General features: G+C 38.9%; 1 protein-coding gene across 2 annotated transcripts in view; it reads left to right on the forward strand.

Moving 5' to 3' along the window:
• Positions 1-5,016: 5,016 nt before the first annotated feature.
• The window catches only part of canx (calnexin), a 26,715-nt gene continuing 19,715 nt past the window's right edge, over positions 5,017-12,016 (forward strand). For both annotated transcript variants that reach the window (XM_030395844.1, XM_030395845.1), the window contains exon 1: positions 5,017-5,150. The gene's annotated coding sequence lies outside the window, so the exon portion shown is untranslated. The remainder of the gene's footprint in view (positions 5,151-12,016) is intronic.

The following is a 12,016-nucleotide window of genomic DNA, read 5'->3' on the forward strand; positions in this document are numbered from 1 at the left end:
GTTTAATGAGTCAAAACAATGAGGAGACTGCTGAATGTGGAGCAGGCAGTGCAGCTCTTCATTGAGCTGGAGGAGTTCAGGCAGACCTGAGCCTGAGGCATTGCCTGCATTTAAATGTAAATAGTTACATATAACTTTGTAAATTTCAGAAACTTATGCACAAATTTAGCAAACAACAATTTATATTTGCATTATAAGTAATAAAAATGGTTCGTTAAGCATATTTGTGGTTTTCACAGTGAAAAAGCTAACATTTTCCTACTCGGATTTTATGTTTTTTTGTGATTTTAGGTCCATTGTGTTAATACAGTATGTCAAAATGAAAAAATAACTGTACAGTCACACATGTGAGGTTGTGCTGAAAATAATGACACCAAACAAGGCAAGGTAAATAGTTTTTACGGTGAAATATAATGGTAAAATCAAAAATAGTCAAAAACGGCCAATTATACCCCAGACTGTTAAATTTATTCTTGATATTTACCATATACAGTACAGAAATGGTGAAAAAATTATATTGATGAAATATTTTTCATCAAATATGTAATTGAATAACATTAAATTAACTTTTTAATTTTAACAACACTAACCCTTTTGTTCATTGTAAACAGCTAATTTATTATAGCTAGCTAGCTAATTGGCTAGCTTCTCTACCTTTACCATAAAATGACAACTCAACCGTTTGGTAGAGCACGTTTTGAAAAAAATTATTTGACCCTTATGGGACTTATTTTTGTTGAATTAAGTTACATAATTCTGTTTAACAACTCATCTGAAATGATAATATGTCAACAAAATAGTCTTACATTTAAAGGTCCCGCCTGTCACACCGCGGTGAGGGATGTCCTGTTTTGGGGTTTTGTCTGGCAAACTTCGTGTTTTATGTTGAAAATCTAATCCTCCTCTCGTTTCAGGTCACTAGCCCTTCCTCCTCTGTCACCGGTCTGATGTCTCCCCTGATTCCCTGATTGTGTCCACCTGTGTCACCCTCCCTCATGTGTATATAGTCCTCGTCTTCCCCTGTCTTGTTGCCAGAGTATTTCGTCTCATTGTGTACCGCCAGTTGTTATCCACAGTCTTGTCAAGTATTGCCTTGCTGAATTTCTGTTTTCGTAGTTCTTCTCTGAAGAAGAGTGATTTTGTTTTGCTAAAGATTTTTGGTCAGCTTGTTCATTTGAAAAGTTAGTTTAGTTTCATAGTGCCTTTTGTTTTTTCCTCCTCTTGGAGCGATTTGATTTGTAGTTTTCTTAGCTCGTAGCGTAGTTTCTGTTTATAGCCTTTTGTCTTCTCCTCGTGAGCGATTTTCTTTTGTGTAACTTTTCATAGTTTTTCTGTGTTTTTTCAGATCAGTGTAGATTTAGCCTTTTGTCCTTTTCTCCCTCGGGAGCGATTTTCTGTTTATTATTTTGTGCTTTGTGCCATGTTTGTTTTCACTGTTAGCTCCTCGTCTCTGTAGACGAGTTCAGAGTTTATAGTCCTTTGAGTTATCACTCTGTCTGAAGAGGATTCTAAGAGTATCAGAATAAAAGCCTGCATTAATCGTTCTCTGTCTGCACCTGAGTCCTCTTTTTTGCCAAGCCTTAACACCGCCAATATGCGTCATCAAAGGACAAGTGAATTTTCGCTGTTTCACTACCTGTTTGAAGGAATGCTGAAAAGGCATACTGCTCCCAGACACAGTGCCATTTAGTGGATTTTTTTAGCATTGCACAACTACGCCAAATGATAGAGATGGCTCATTCAGGTTGAGTTAAGCTTGATGCATTTATCAATGAAATATAGTGACTTACAGTGTGGTCTACCAAATGGTTGAGTAGTACCTTAAAGGGGTATATTGGCCACTTCATGTAGTAAAAATATAAGTATTAATAATAGAAAAGTATTGTCAGCTTCAGAAATCTAATTCAGATCGTTCACTCAAGTAAAGTACTACAAATACTGTTTGAAGTAAAAATCATGCACTGAAAATGTTCCTGAAGTAAAACTAAGAAGTATTTTGAATATTCACTAAGAATTGCTTGTCACAATACTAGATTTGTGCTACATGACTATTGTGGTCAAGGGAAAAAAAATGCTCGCACTGAAATCAATTTTTAATTTAGTTTACTGTGTGTTTTGTCTCTTTTTTCTGTCAAATAAATGACCCTCCAAATACAAGTGCAGGGAGGTGAAGATGGTCTCTAACCAGAGCTGTAAAATAATCTACAACTATCTAAACTATCAGCTACTCGGTCACTAGTGAACCAGATTACAGTTTTTATTGATTGCTTTGATGCAGCAGTCAACTCAAACTCCACATTTTCAAAACAGTTAACACACAGGCCGAAACAGTGGCACTCATGGTCAAAATGACTCATTTTGTTTGCAAAAGGCTCTAACCGTGCCAAAACATTTCAAATATGCAACAAAAGCTAATTTTGCCTTCAAATAACACAACTTGCAAACAAGTGTATGAGCTCTTCCAATCAACCATTACACAGTGGACAACAAAGTACAAAATACAGCACTCAGTGCGAATCGGTGCACCATCTTTCTCACTCTCATCTGCCTTAGACCTCTTCAATCCATGTTGGCAAAGAACAACACAGCCGCTGCACTTTTTAAGGCCTGCAGACTGATTGCTCATTGAAGATTTGTGTTTAGGAGTGTCAAACAGGTGCTTTAGTGATTTCATACTGATGTAGGTAGTTTCTAATAGTTAGGGAACAGATGGTTTCTGTTTGGTTACCATAGCTAAAACAATGGAGTTTGGACTGCTTGAATGACATCCGTGTTAACTGTTCTGCAAAAGGGTGGGGAAAATGTGTCAATTCAATGAGAAAGGGTTAACACATTTGCAAGAGGTGTCTTGGGCTCTGCTGAGACAGTGATGATGAAAACCGAGTGGATTCCAGTTTGTTTAAACAGGTCAAAGCAATCAATAAAAACTGTAACTCACAAACAAAAGATGCAGAAGGCCAAACAGCTTCACTGGATTATTCACACCATAGTAACACGTGTATTATCAACACAATATCAATATTTAATTTTTCATAATGGTGGTTGTGAATATCGTAATATTGTGACATCTCTAAGTTAAAGTATGTAAAGGTACTCAATGCAGTAACATGTCTCCTGTGATTTCTTTTAAATACTAGTGCAGTGCCCGTAGGAAGCTTGTATTCCTATAGAACAGTGGGAGGTTCAGTAGCTTTTTCATGGATGGCGAAATGAGGTTGTGTTTGAAGGTGGGATGTCAGGGATATAACTTTTGATTATACCATTATATTATTTCACCTTAAGAACTATTTACCTAGTCTTGTTTGGTGTCATTATCTTCAGCACAACCTCACATATGTGACTGTACAATTATTTTTTTTATTTTGACATATTATATTAACACTATGGACCTAAAATCACAAAATAACATAAAATCAGAGTAGGAAAAAGTTATTTTTTACTGTGAAAATCACAAACAGTTTAATGAACCAATTGCATTAGTTATAATGCATATATAAATTGTTGTTTGCTAAATTTTTGCATAAGTTTTTGAAATTTACAAAGTTATATGTAACTATTTACATTTAAATGCAGGCAATACCTCAGGCTCCTCAGCTCATTCCTGCCTGCTCCACATTCAGCAGTCTCCTCCTTGTTCTGACTCACAACACAAAAAACGACTACACTACACACTAAACACACCACACCAAACACCATATAACACACTAACTATACACTCCAAACACGCTATATGTCACAAATCTCTCAACTCTCAAAACTCGCTCTCTCTGTCGCTGTCTGCATCACCGCCTCCGTCCCTCACACAACTTCCTGTTCCTCAACAACCAAACTTGCTGCTTGGACACTTTCGTGACAAAAGCCCATTTTTACAGTTTCTTCCTGCACCAGACACAAAGCAAACGTGACGGCAATGTTCGCGAAAAAGCGTGGCGGACATTATTTACCCCAAGTCCAGTTTTGGACGTGCCGGTGCGTCCGGTCCGTCGCCTCGGGAGGTGGGCGGTGTAGGTTGGCTAGCGGCTAACGTTAGCTACACACGAACATCCACAAATTCCGATTCCGCTTTGTTGTTCGCGCGTCACCGAATCTCCTCAGACCCGAACAGACCATTAATACACAACAGTCAGTTTAGATGCACCGAACAGAATGGACCGAACCGCCGGCAAAATCCCGGTCCAGCTTGTGCCGCTGCAGGTATAACTCTGCTTGTTTCTTAAGGTGGGGGGTCGCGGTGGGCTCTGCAGTGATTGGCTCTGGTGCGCACGTGACTGTGGTGGCTCGGTGGACAATGCTCACGAATTTGTAAAGTATTTATGAAATAATTTATTAACGGTGTCATTGCAGGCCAAACAAATGCGAAATCGCACACCCTTGAAACACGCAGTAGCCATGTTGTAAGTCTCAGGTCAGTCTGATCCTGATCCGCAGAGATATTTGATAAACACACACACAGACAGACAGACAGACAGACAGAGATTCCTTGCTTTTATAGAGAGATGAGTCATTGTGACTCATGCAGTAATGTAGAAGCAGGATTTTACTGTTGGAGTTGGTTGACTTTTTTGTATATTTGACTAGTAAGAGAGTCATCAGATATTGAGTGAAATAAACATTACAGCAGATTCATCAGATGTTTCAGCAGTATGTTTTATACAATAAGGTAGTGCTTTAGAGCAGTAGCCTACTTTGTTTACTACTTGAATACTATAATGTATCTCCTTTCTTGCAAATAAGAGCCGACATGTTGAGTTCATAAACAAAGAGTTGAAATAAGAAGAGTCTTAATTATTCTAAAGAAAGTAACATTAATCATTTGGTGTTTTTACAACTCTTCACTCTGATGGATTCTAGTAAAATCCGTCTTAATCTCAGCCTTCTCATCAGCCGCACTACACCCAATCACCGCACACTTCCTGTCACAGCTGGACCAACCATGGCTGTCCACGAGGTTCAGCTACGGGGAGGGGGGCGGGCACTGTCCATTTCGACTGAGATTCTTCTTAGACCAATCAGCTGTTGACAGTTGACAGGAAACGTCAAATGTTCGCTCTCGATAACCAATCAGCAATCGGGGAAGGCGGTTTCTGTCCTCTGATATCCCACGTGACCCTCCTCAGTAGTTCCCAGGCGGTCACATCAGCGAGCCGGAGGTGAGTAAAGGGACCGATAAATGTCACTTTTAAACGGGCAGCACAGCGGGAATGGGACGTTTTCTGAGAAATGTCCTTTTATTTAAAAAGTCTGGACACTAATTATTCAGATAATGGCGGGTTTTAGCCTTTAAAAATAAAGCTCCTTGTTTCCAGCGTGCTGTTAGCATTGAGCTGAATGGCTAACTGAGGCTAATTAACTACAGGTGAATTCAGCTAGCCAGTTAGCCTCATACGATGGCCTTTACTAACATTCAGTTGGCATAATAAATTTCGCTTCATATTCATGTGAGACTATTACTCTTCAGGTGAATCAAACTGCTTGTGTGTGTCAGAAGACAGCTGAAGTTGTCTTGGCTCGGCTCCTGCACTGACAGTTGTTTCATAAGCAGCATTGGAGCTAAGCTAAGCTAACGTTAGCTGTCTCAACCGCAGAGGTTGTTCCTACGGCGACACTTGGGAGAGATTATTGAAATGATAAAGAACATACATGTCGGTCGGTCAGACAAAGTGGTATAAAGGGAATGCTGTTTAAAAACTAATGAATGAATAGTGTGTGTCGGGGCTAACGTTAGCATCCTCAAGACGCTCAAGCGTTTACAAAGCAACGTTTTACAACCCGAGGTGCTGTTCAGATACACACACCTTTCTTTAAAATGCTATTATCGGTGCTTTCTATCTAATGCTAAGTATTAGGCCTTTAGAGGTCTGTGGTTACAATTAACGATTATTTACAATCCGTCGTATTCAAAAAGGGAAAACTTTATTTAAAATGGTAAGAGATCCCATTCTTTCTTCAGTTGCCAAGTGGTAAGATGCTGCAATGATTGATTACTTGCAACCTGTCAATTAGTTATTTGATCAATCATTCACTTGTATATGTTACAAATAGTCCTCCACAATCTCAAATATTCAAATTATTCAATGAGGTTCCTGCTGAATGTAGCTTTAAAACACAACCAGGTTTGATTTAATAGTTTCCCCTTTACTGGTGTTTTCTTTAATTATTGAAAAAAACATACATAATAAATTAGATTCTTTCTTGTTCAAATTGTGGTATTAAAGATGTTATGTGTAGTAAACTTCTTGAATGTATACCATCTTCAACAGGAGGGTCAAAAACATTTTGTCTTTTTGAAATTATTTGTTGAAATAATAACAAATGCCCACCACAAGTTGCACATTTAGTTTTACTTTATCATTCAGTCTGACCTGGACACAGGACCAGAGATACTGGCAGTAATTCAAAGTGTCTGGAGCTTCTCCAACATGTGCAGTTGTGAGAAACAGAGGAATGCTGCAAAAATCATTTAAGTCAGATGCTGGATTTTGTGTTAGAAAGCAGTGTTCAGAGTCCACATGGGGTTTGATTCATGTTCTTCTCTCAGATGAAGCCGTCAGACCGGTGCAACCCGCTGGTTTCTCTCAGGGTTCAGGGCGTCGTGTCTGAAGTCAGTCAGAAACTGACACTATGTTTAATCTCTTCCAAATTACAGTTGTCACAATCTTCTGCTCAAGCTCATTGGCCAGTTAAGCAGCAGAGTGAAAATTTAGACACTAAATGGCAACACACCTAAATGGTCATTAAAAATGGTTCTTACTGATTTGAAAATCTATTATTTACACCCCTTTTTAAAATGAAATCTTTAAGGTTAAAAATAGCACCTTTTTACAAATTTGTAACAAGAAACAACCCAAAAAATATAAAATGGCTCTGTACAGCTCGTCTGGTGTAATCCAAGGGTTAAAGAGATAAATTTGAATTTATTAAGTGAACCCGTCCTTTGATATCAAACCATTTCATCTGCAGTCAATACACTGACACCCAAATGAATCCACAAATGTAGTCACATGGCTGCTACAGCTGAAAATTGGGTAAAATCAGAATGTAGATCTGCAGGTTTGGTAACTTCTGATCTCATTTAACGTAATGATAATGCTCAGAACATTGATCAATCTTGCTGAATCATTATCGGTAAAGCATAAAATCTAATTTAAATAAATAAGCATTCTACAATGTGTGTTTAGAAAATCATACTCATAAAATTGAAACTGTATGAATACAGTATGGCAAAGACACTTTGTTCCCATTTTTATATTGTGTATATAGTTAGTTATAGTTTTGATAACAAAATATCAGTGTCAAGAACTGTGCCATGACTTCACAATAATGCACATTTTATTGATACATATTTTATATAGATATATATTCAGGAAAAGAAGATTTAAAATCCTCTTTGAAACATATTTGCTGTATTTATTCAAACAACAGTATTTGCAGGTGAAAAGTGTTTTTTTTTTTTTTTAAAGCTCATCGTTTGTTTTAAAGTTGTTGATATAGATGCGTGACAGCTTTTTAGAAACACAGTCAGACATTCACTTTCTAAATGAAAATGATGCCTCAATGTTTATTTCAGTGTAAACAGTAACCTGTCAGTCCTGTCTGTCTGCTGCTTAGTTCACTGATGCAGGCTGATAAAGGCTCATTCCGCTGTTTGTCTGTCAAAGAGCAGCTAGTACTCTTAATCATCCTTATGCCCAGAAAAGCTTGGAACATTTTGATAAATTCACCCAATTTTTTAAAATGAATTCAGTATTATGTGAACTTGGTTGAAATGTGAAGTTCCAAATAATGATTGATAATGGATTTATTTCTTGCATTTATAGTGATTTTAAAAATATTGTCACATTACTAAAAATTTGGTGTTCTATCTTCTCTGAAATATGTTTGCTACAATTTCTGAAATGTGAAGATTTTCTTTCTTTTGCAATTTTATATTCCAGTAAATCTGATATTGTGGGGTTTAGACAGTTCCTGGACATATTAAGACATTTGAAGACATCATTTGGGACTCTGAGCCTAATAACATCTCATAGATGGATGGGTTTATCTAAGGAGTAGCCTACAGATGAATTGATAACAAGAATTTAGTCTTATAGTGATGTTCAACAACATAGTCCAGTCATTCTCCAGACAGCTCTGTGTTTCCTAATCAAACTCTGTTAGAAAGCAGTGTGGTTATCAGACAGTGAATCTGAGCTGCAGCAGATGTCCTGCAGGCTAAACTGACTCTAATAATAGATCAGATTAACTGACCGTCAGTCTGGGTGGAGAACAGCAACTTCAACTGCTTTCTCTTAACTGAGTAAGAGACTGCTATCAGCCAATCAGAGACCCTCAAAAAGCTCTTCACTCCTGCAGGGATGGAGGAAGTCCATCGTCTCATAGCTCCATCTCTGTATCACACACTGTCCTGCTGTCACAGATACTCACCAGAGCAGCAAATGTTGTTTAATCCACCGCTGAAATTGGCCCCAACAAATTCTTAAAAATTATAGTGAACAACTGTTTTAGGAAACAACTGAGCCAAACTGATCTTGTGTACACTGGAAATAAAAAATAGTGTAACTTATTAAGAATAATGCCAATTTAATTACAGTATAGGTTGGAATAATTCAATTTATGCCCTCAGTTGAGCCTTAAATTATATATTTGTGAGATTCCTATCTTTAGGAGGAACCAATGAGGAGCCGAGAGCAGCAGAGTCTGAACCTGAGATCTGTTGACAATACAAATAACATAAAATAACATCAGACTGATTCTTTAAGCTTCAACAGACATTAAAGACAACTGTTGTGAAAACTGATGTGTACTGACGTGTTTAAAGACTTGAGGACTGAGCAGTGATGGTGTCAGTTCTGATGCTTAATTGAGCCGATTCACTTCACATAAAGACACAATTTAGCTCAGCAGCCGCCCAGCAGGAAGTAGTGAAGGGTTAATGTCCTGTCACGGCTGCTAATAGAAGTTCAGTCTTTAAAGGAAAGGAAATATCATTTCCCCCTGCAGCTAAATCCTTCAAATGCCATGTGGGCACTAGCCCTTAGCTTTGATGCTAAGCCAACAGCAAGTGGTGGTGGTGGTAGTGGACACACTTATCACTATGCGGCCGGACTATTAGCCAGGCATGCTAATCGTGTTAATCTGATTATTAGCCTGGCAGTCTGCTGAGTGAGATGAGTAGTGGCAGGTTAAGCCGCTGAAGAACAGAGAGCTGGTTTTATTGTCTTTTACACATCAACAGATAACATTTATCTGCTAGCTCTCATCTAAAGTTGTTTTATTGGTTAATAGGTAAACTTGTGATTAGTCCCACATCCCATCCTGTGTTTGAGTCAGGTGCTGCAGTAAAGAAATAAAGGATGGAGAGGATGCGCACACGCACACACAGCTCCTGAGGCTGTTGGTCCACTCAGCCATTGTTGTAGTCGAAACCTTATTTTGATGAACTGAGACCTAATCAGGTACCTATTCATAAATAGAGACAGAGCAGATATTGGATATGAGCACATAATGAGCCTGTACTATTTAAATCTTTCATGTTGTTGATTTTATCCTATAAATCTAATGTAGTTCACAGTGGGAAAAAAAACAACTAGTCAGTCTTAAAATGTTTGCTGTGATTGTCGTCGCGCGATCACTTTTCTTATTGGCAACAAAAAAGAATAATTTATTGTTGTCGGCCCGATATATCCTGTCGTGTTTAAGTTTAAACACAGCAAGTCTGTGTGAGACAGCAAGAGGTGAATAAATCTACATACTACCAACCCCCACTGTCTGTGTGTAAGATAAATAACCCCCATTCTCTACAGACTGTGTGTGTGTGTGTGTGTGTGTGTGTGTGTGTGTGTGTGTGTGTGTGTGTGTGTGTGTGTGTGTGTGTGTGTGTGTGTGTGTGTGTGTGTGTGTGTGTGTGTGTGTGTGTGTGTGTGTGTGTGTGTGTGTGTGTGTGTGTGTGTGTGTGTGTGTGTGTGTGTGAGATAGTGTGATCCCGTGGGGTGTAATCTCATTAAGGTTAACGGAGCATAGGCCGAGTGTCCTGTGGGTGCTGCCTGGTCACCATGGCGTCGGATGGGTGCCAGGGTGACACAGGTTAATTGTGTTTGTGTGAATGATGGCAGACACAGTACACATTTTGTGTGTCGCTGCTATAGACAGATAATCCACAGAGAGTCGGCGGAGCATTAAAATTCAGCAGGGATGTGAACAGTTGTCAAACATGAATCAACATGTGGACTTCCTGCTGCGCTGATACTCACTCATCTGTGAATCGTTCTTCATTTGTGGGGTTTTTTTGGTTTAAAATCAGGAAAAATACAGTTTATTATTACAGTTTAACACTGATTAAGCAAAAACTTTATATAATAGAATATACCTCAGAATATAGTTAGACTGTTTGATAGGGATGCAACGGATCAAAAAACTCACTGTTGGGATCATTTTTTGGATCAGCAAAAAAAAAAAAAAAGACAAGAGAAAATATAGCCACAAGTGGCAATCCGCGGGTTCTAACCCCTTTCGCCCCAAGCCGCCTATCCTGACCCTCATCCCCCGCAGTCGATGACATCACCCGCCGTGTTCCTCAAGGATCTGTGCAACACATACCCATGATAAGCCCCAGATTTCTCCAAATTGGGTTTTCAGCTACATGCTAATGGCATTTATAGCGCCCCCTATAGATTGAGCTCAACATGATTTGGTAGGCAGATTCCCAGTCCTCGTTTCTAAGCCCCGCCCATTGCGAAAATACATGGGTCCCTGGCGGCCATGTTTTTTGACCAATCTGGCTCATTTATAACAGAATTTTTTCTTTTCATCCCCCGAAGCCATATACCAAATTTGGTGTCGATAGAGTCAATCTTTCAAAAGTTCTATTCATTTGACTGTTTTTCAGATTATGCAAATTAGCAAAACATCTGTAATCGCGGCTTTCGTGGTGCGAGAGGCTTTTTGTAGAGGACTATTAAGAGGACGTGTATGAGAAATTTCAAGTCAATAGCACTTATGGCTTGGTGGGGAGAGCCTTTCGAAGTTTACACCCTATGTTATAGCGCCCACATCTGACGGATTGGGATCACACTTTTTTATACTCAACGTACCAAGTTTCGTGTCTCTGGGTCCTTCCAGCTTGCCATAAATTAATAAAATGCAAATAATGATGGTTAGTGACGAATAGGCCACTCCCACTTTCACCTATCAACATGGCACTCAAGGTATTAGTTAATACTCGCCCCTAGAGCATGCGTACCAAATTTGGTGAAATTCCGTCTGATGGTCTTTGAGATACGCATGTGTAGCATTTATAGCGCCCCCTATAGGTTAAGCTCAACATTATTTAGTAGGCAGATTCCCAGTTCTGTTGTGTGATGATAGGGCAAAGGGTGTGGGAGTTATGGCCAATCATTTCTAAGCCCTGCCCATTGCGAAAATACATTGGTCCGTGGCGGCCATGTTTTTTTACCAATCTAGAAATGTGTCTTGTCATCCCCCAAAGCCGTATACCAAATTTGGTGTTGATAGTCAATCTTTCAAAAGTTCTATTCATTTTACTGTTTATCACCTTAGGCACATTAGCAAAAAATCTTCATGGTCCAAGAGGCTTTTTTGTAGAGCACATCGAGCTGGACTTGTGTGTCAAATTTCAAGTCAATCAGACTTGCGGTGTGAGGGGCATGGCCTTCCCAAAAACGCATTTTCAAGCCACCATCTGGCTGACTGGGCTCATATTTTAATAAAAGTTGATGCACATCATTTCCAATCATTGGGCCAAGTTTCAAGTCTCTGGCCCATTCCAGCTCACGGGAATTTAAGCTCAAGCGGCAGACAACAAGTAGTAATAATAATAATAATAATAATAATAATAATAATAATAATAATAATAATAATAATAATAATCGTTTTCACTCCTGTCAGTGAAACACCGGGGTGATGTCGCTTCAAATGCGTGGCCATGCTTGATGTGTTTCCACTGTCATATGGCTTTCTTGTGCCACAGTGCCTACACACCATCACGGTTTTATCCACT

This window comes from Sparus aurata, chromosome 18, assembly GCF_900880675.1.
Source record: "Sparus aurata chromosome 18, fSpaAur1.1, whole genome shotgun sequence".
NCBI classification, from domain to species: domain Eukaryota; kingdom Metazoa; phylum Chordata; class Actinopteri; order Spariformes; family Sparidae; genus Sparus; species Sparus aurata.